The sequence below is a fragment of the Lichenostomus cassidix genome, chromosome 2 (assembly GCF_008360975.1).
Source record: "Lichenostomus cassidix isolate B80296 chromosome 2, HeHo_3.0, whole genome shotgun sequence".
NCBI classification, from domain to species: domain Eukaryota; kingdom Metazoa; phylum Chordata; class Aves; order Passeriformes; family Meliphagidae; genus Lichenostomus; species Lichenostomus cassidix.
The window spans coordinates 80,452,635-80,460,002 of record NC_139482.1 but is presented as its reverse complement, the minus strand read 5'-3'; the positions used below and the strand labels follow the sequence as shown (position 1 = coordinate 80,460,002).

Genomic DNA, 7,368 nt, shown 5'->3' with positions numbered 1-7,368 from the left:
TCAGGAGCTCAAGAACCTCATGCTGTATGTTGGGTACTTCATGGTGAGCTGGCATATTTGCTGATAGACCATTTGGGCTGTTCCAAAGGACCTGCAGTGTCTGAGAAGTTATTCTGGATTAATTTCCTCTGAAAGATATTTAGTTCATGTGCACCATGATCACCCTGAAAACTAAGATCACCGTAAACGGAGACAGGAAGGTTACTTCAGAAATTTATTTTACTGCTTGATAACTGACTGCTAATGTACCCACAGCCTAAGAGAGCAAGATTAATCTTTATCTATTGTCTGCTTAAAATGCTGACACCTTAACAGAGGAAACCAAATGTAAATGTTTAGAGGAGCACATCTTGATGCACTCCCTAAACAATTAACCTCAATTTGATAATTTAATGGCAATAAGTTTCTTAATTGTAAAAGAAAGTGCTACAGTCTTTGAACCATGGCTGGATCTCTCTTCTTACATTAGTTAAGTGGACTCAACCACAAGAACCCTAAAGCATGTGAATATAAGTACTATCTCAGGAAACATTTGAAGCCTATTTGGAAGGTGTAAATTACTTCAGTAGTGAGGCTGAAAATCACTCAAGCATACTAAATAAACTCTGCACTCACTGAACTGCAATCATGCTATTGTTAAGGCAGAACAATAAATGTAAGTTGGATGTTGGCAACAAGACACTCAAAATTTTAATCTGAAAAATCCTTGAATGCAAATACGATAAATGCAGGAAACTCTTCTTTCAAAGGAAGAGTTTAAGGCTGTATGAGAAAGTATAGGCACTGGTTCATTTTCCAGCAATTTCCAAATGTGAATATCTTGTCCTCAAAATATCCTCAGATACTTGCAAAGCCCAAACCAGTAAATCTGAATTGCAAAATTTAAACATGGGCATAGCCATGGCCCGGACTGAAGGTCTGGCAGAAATTCCATGCTCCTGAGCTATTTCAGAACATCAGTTTGCCAGTCTTATGAATTTGTTTACCTGGCTCCAAAACACCAGTGAAAATTAGATAAAATCATATAAAGAACTATTACACTTCAGTTTTTGTACAGTGTTTGCAAGAAAATTATGAAGATTCATAGTCAAGGTATTGTGTTAGAGAGACAATTACAGTGAGCGCTCAAGATCTCACACAGCAATAAACAATACACCTAAATGAGGAAATCCTGGAGGTAGTGATACTATCATAGCGACTGACTGCCAGAAAAACCGACCCATCTTTTGCAGCACCAGCTGCCCAGAACTGAAGATACACCAGGCATATGTCTCCCATGCCCCTGAACAGTCAGAGACATGCAAAGATGGATAAATACGGTAGCATTTCTCACAACAGCCTAAATGCTGTTAAACATTTCCTCTGCATAGAGTACAAATTGCTGAATAAAATACAAACCATTTTAATTTTGACTCCAGCCAACGAGCTTTAGAGCACATACTGTGCACAAACTACAATTCCTAATGCTTTACAGCTGGCAGTGAAATGATCATTTGCAATAGCCACAATTACAGGACTACTCATTCATTAGGCAGAGTCATTGTCAGACAGTAAGGAGGAAGCCCTTCTTTTAGCAGAAGCAGCAGGGATTTAAAAGTCTGGAGAGCTGACAGCCCTCCTGTTTCCATAGGTTGTTCAGGAGCTCCACAAAATTTCGGGGTCATGAGTCAAAAAACAAGCCTCTGAGGAAGCCACCTTGAGATCCTCCAATTTATTTCCTTTCCCAGAGAAACACTCCTGCATGCAGAATTCCCATGGAGCTGTGTCTTGCTCCTAAGCCACCACATCACTCTCCTGGAGGTGAATTGAGGACAACAAAGATATAAGGCAAAACAAACCAACCTGTCTCTCTGGAGATGATTTAATTATTTGTTTCCTTGGAAGGTAAAACATGAGTTTTAAAACCTCATTAGACAGAGGAAGACTTGACTCTGAGCTTTTTATGTTCTGGAACAGAGATTCACAGTCTTGATTAGAATAATGTTACTGTTATCACTTCCCATTCCCAGTAGTGCAAATCAGTTCCTGATTTTTTTCCTGAAACCTCTGCGCAAAGCCAACTACCAAATGTATGTATGCAACATTCACTTTCACATATGACATTGACATATGCAACAGATAAAAAGCACATTAAAACTGCTTCTATAAAAACTGATTTCCCTTCCCAGCATAATACAAAAACCACTGTATTTTTCTTCAGTTACTATCAGTTTCTTTCACTTTGTTTAACTGTGCCACATGTGGAAAGATAAATTATGTATTGATTTTTTCCTCTGTTTAATAGCCTCATGAACAAAGAGGCAGTGGTGTTGAAAATGGTGCTTCTGGGAGAGAAGGGACATCACCCACAGAGCATTTTGAATCACGGCTCTCTTTTGGGTGTTTTTTCTTGAAGTTAACAGACTTATCACCAGAGAAGCACACTTCCAGAAAGTGCTTTCTGCTGATTGCTTCTCAAATTGGAGCAGAGGAGAGCCATATGCATCTATCAGTACAGTTCTTCTGACAACAGTACAGCACAACTAATGGTCCTTTTCTGCCTCTGTCCCGCTCCCTTTGCTCCTTCATATATTTTATGGCAGCACACCATTCTCAGTGTTGTTTCTTTGTGGCTACTCCCAAACCTGCTATCCTTTATGTGCCTATAAAAACAATTCTCCTAGTAGAACTGCCCCAAGAAATGCATCACGGGCAGTTTCAGCCTTAGGTGAGCAATCACTTCACCATAATTCACTGAGCCACACACAATTATAACTACAACAGGTTACTTCTTTATTGAACACTACAAATCCTTCAGTTATTAATTGCAGTTTTCAGCGTGCGGCAGTCAAACAATATTTCACTTCTCTCTTCTTTGAGCACAGTTCATGATGGTGAGTTAATTTAGTGAAGTTAACTAACAGCATGAGGACAGCTCCCTCAAGGTATTTTGTTATCTCTTATTTGAAGTCCCCAGTCAGAACAGAGATCAACAACGCTGGAGGGTGTGTGAAAAAACACAAATTGTTTAAGACATGCTACCACAAAAAAAATGCCACAGAGTTTTAGGCTCTGCTTCAAAAACATACTAACAATGTCAATCATCATTTGGTCCATGAACTAAATAATAACACCTATTCCAGCAGGAGCACTCCATTTCTTATCAACATTTAAACACTAAAAATTTCCATCTTGTGGAAAAATAAAAAACTCCAAACATTTCACAAGCACTATTTCAACTATCTGGATTTCTGATCAGAGACTAGCAGCAAGACAAAGACCTTAATAGAAAGAGTAACAGAATTTTGCTAAAACCAATATAAATAATCAGTTTTTGAGAAAACAGCACAGTACATCAGAATTTGATCTCACTGAAAACATTCTACATATCATGCTTGAACGTCTTTTTAAGAAAATGTGTGGCTACATAAAAGAAAGAATTTCTGTCTAAACCAAAAGTCTTCCCATCCACATATAAAAATTAACCACCACCCCCTCCAAAAATAAAAAAAACTTTCCTAGAGGCAGAAGCAAAATTAGGTGACCTCAATGGGTTTTTCCATCTCTATTTAGGATCTGAGGTTTGGGGTTTTTTAATGTGTTGATTGTCTAAATTTTTTCAAATATTTTATTTGGGAAAATTCCATTAAAAGTCTCATAAGAAAAATCCACAGCCAGATTCAGAGTTCTAGCTGAGAAGGACAAGCATTCTCAATTTGCTCAGTATTGCATTTTTAATAGGAGATATTTGCATTCTTTACGCTCTCTGAAGAGCAACATCTCTCATTCCTCCAGAAGAACCCTAAGCAATGGGCTTAGCCTTCCCACTCACCATGTGCGATGGCTATTTAAGGGGCCAGTGAAAAAGTGACCCCCAGCAGCACCCGGGGTACTGCATTGCTGCTGTAATGCATTGCTGCTGAAATGCAGAGAGCATTACACCCAGAATGTCCTAGCCCCAGAGGCGTGGATACCAATCTAACTGGTCAGAGGGCCAGACTGACACTCCATGTTTCAGACATCTTTTAATATCCCTATCTGCAGGCTACTGGCCTCTCCTTGACCTCCCTTTTCTGGCATGGAGTACTGTATTACCCTTGCTTTTATTACAAGTAGACAAAATAAACAGTCTGTTTAAGGTTGCAAAAAATCCTTTCCATCACCAAAGCATTTTCTTGATTTCTCATTCAGCTTTTATTTATTTATTCATATGCTTGTTTTTTCATTTCACTGCACTGCACTGGGTCCTAAACTCTGCTTCAGCACCTGACTTGGGCAAAATATTGACACACACAATTTTACCTACAGCCTTCTAGGAAAAAGATTGCAGTCCATTTCTCACAGCTGAGCTCTTCAAATTCATTCCTCTCTTACAAGAAACTTGTTTATAATTTGTGGGAGGTTATGCAACAGGCACTGGTGAACTTCGAACACATAAAATATTCTGCCTGTCCTAAAAAAAAATAACAGGATTGTGTCCTGAGTTAAACTAGAGCAGAGCCAGCTATCATTATGCATAAAGCAACTTCAATGCAAGGCCAGATATTTTATCTTTGTGAGACAAAGGCTATTAGTAGCAAAGAAATAGTTAATGTGCAAAGTCAAGACGTAGCATGGAAGAAAACGGCACATCCAGTGGTGTGTTTGTGCAGAACAAAAGAGCAAACACAGCTTCCCTTCAGCTCCTGCTCCAAAACTGGCTTCTGTGCTCAATATCCAGCAATGGTCACTGGCTTTCAATGGAAGGTGAAGTAACTAGCCTATGTCTTCAAATTTAAAAGTTTAAGACATCTAATTTCTGTGCAGTCATGAGCTGTTCCCTTCCTCCTGCTTTACTTGTGTGTATTTTTTTCAAAATGAGATTGTAGACACATGTGACGCATGTTCTCGTCCTTGTGAAAGAAAGCTGACTTTAAGGTCACATAGGCATATTAGGATCCTCCCCCTGAGGAGAGGATGTCTGTCACAGGAAAGGATTCTCTCTTACAGAAAGCAAAGATGAACCAGAGCCCTCAAATGCTGTTTTTGCTCTAAACTCTGAATCTATGGTAACCCCTGGGAAAAGATCTGTGGTGTGCCTTTGACTATTTGAAAATTCATGAGTCACTATTCTAATCTGTCATCTTCTACCCTACATGTCCACTCACCCTGCACATTTCTAAGGGTCTAAATTGCTGTGACAATGCTTAAAGTGCAGTGCTGGCTTTCATTTAATCAATACTATGTATATAAAAGTATTGAGGTACTGAACTCTTTATTTTAACAGTCATCAACATGACAGTTGATACCTGTGTCACGATGGGTTTTTCTTCTATTTGTGCTAAAAAGGGCAAGGCTGTTTTATAAGTACATCAGAAATAAAGAAACACATAGGCTAAAAAATCTCTGAACTGTGAGATTTAGCTATCAAAACAAAAACAACCCAGCGAAGTATTTGTGTAGACTTAGTATAACAGTAAGGATAAACACTTAAATATGCAGAGGTCAAGATAATATAAGGTTATTGTTCCCACAGCAATATTTATTTTACCACACTGAACACACTTTACAAATAATTGTATGCATGTATTACTGTAGCAACAACGTTACATAAATCACTCAGCATAGCCAAGCAATTACTACTGTGGGAACCTTTATATTTTTCTTATTTACCTGACTTTTTGTATCTATATGCTTGAATTGGTGCATTAAAAGAATTTAAATTTTCTCTGCTTTATGGTACAGTTTTACAATATACTGTAGCTTACTCCAATACATTCTTCTATTGACACCACCAAATATGGAGAATTTGGGATATTTTTACCAGAGAAGATAACGAGATTTCACAAGTTCTCAGAAACAGGTGACTTGAAACTGAGAGTGAATTATCAATGAAAGTTTGCAGCATTTCTGTCAAAATTTATAGAAACAGTTTCAGAAACTCTTCTAAAGTTTTTTAAAAGTTCAGAATGTGTTTCAAATTACAGCAATAAAAGGAGCTCAAAGCTGAAAGTTTGCACCTATAAGGAATTCAGATTTCCATTTAATCAAGAGTCAGACACTTCAACGTAAAGAGGATGCAAAATGCTACTAGTTCAGGTCAATTAAGAATCTTTCATGGAAAAATTACTATACACAATTTGCATCTCAAAAGCCCAGATTCAAGTATTTACAAAAAGTTCTGAAAAACAACAGCAAAAATTACCATCATCAAACCAAATACCAGCCCAGTTATATATCTTCAAAAGGGAAATCATATTAATGAGATGTTCCTGAAAACATCCCTGAAAGCACAAATTTGTAAAGTGTTCATCCTCTTAAAAAAGGGGGGGTAAAAAAAGGAATTGTCATCTGTGAAAGTCCAGTAAATATGCCCATAATACTTACAAATATCCATCCTTATAGATGAGGTTGTCCTGCTTATAGTTCTTCAAGGCTGGTGCCATGGATGGCTTCTAACTTTTTAAGCAGCTCCTCAATATTTTGCTGAGCAGCAAAGACCAAACCTTCAGTGAACTAAGATAACTTACATACCTTCACAGCTGATGTAAGCTGACCCATTTTACTTCTCTCCACAACACCTGTTTGTTGTCTCAGCTGCTGATGCAGTAGCTCATAGCCACAATAAAAACTGATGAAATCAAGCTGAGGAGAATGCAACAGCACATTTTCCCCCCTGACACTACCTTTGGCTTTCTGGAGGCATCTGAAAGATGGGCAGGTCTATCTCCCCCCACTTCAGAAACACAATAGCAATATATTCTGACCTACAAATGCAAAATGGAATTCTGATTTTACAACATATTCCACATACCAAAAGCGCAACTGTGCCCCAGTCTGTTGGTGACCTCTCCATACCAGAGGCCACTTTTGTTTCTGTAGTTTGTGAGCCACAAAATCATCTAGAAAGTGAAATATCTGAAAGTCACCTGCTTGCAGAGAGCTCTAAAGGGATGCCTAGCAGTGCTAATACTAATCCTGCTTTAGCATATGGATCTTTCTAATTCTGAACTCTAAAAACACAGTCATGGAAGTAAACCATGTACCCCTAAATAAAGGAAATACGGGAGAGTCAGAACTATGCATGAATCAAATGCAGGACAAATTATACTGAAATTAATATTTTAATGAAAACAATAGTATTTTACTTTCTTCCAAAGCTCAGGTTTTACTCTTCCCTGATAAATCCTGTTCATCTGTCAACTATTCCTCTATTTCACTTGCCAAGGACCTTTGAATTAAGGAAATGCTAAAGAAGCATATTTCCAGAACTAGACTGCATTACTTCTGTTTGGCAGAGAGATTTCTTCATCAAGAGTCTAGCATTGAAAGATATTTTTCTGTGTTTTTAAGGCCTAAAAATCTATAGTTGGCCCAACCTATGATGATTGTACAGGAATTTTGATCCAC

General features: G+C 38.0%; 1 long non-coding RNA gene across 1 annotated transcript; it reads right to left on the bottom strand.

The window, feature by feature from the left end:
• Nucleotides 1–2,769: 2,769 nt before the first annotated feature.
• Nucleotides 2,770–6,888, bottom strand: LOC146441673 (uncharacterized). Its single transcript, XR_014850470.1, has 3 exons — nucleotides 6,346–6,888; nucleotides 4,286–4,432; nucleotides 2,770–2,977 (listed from the first exon to the last, which is right to left on the bottom strand). It is a non-coding gene; the product is annotated as an uncharacterized LOC146441673 (long non-coding RNA).
• Nucleotides 6,889–7,368: the final 480 nt, after the last annotated feature.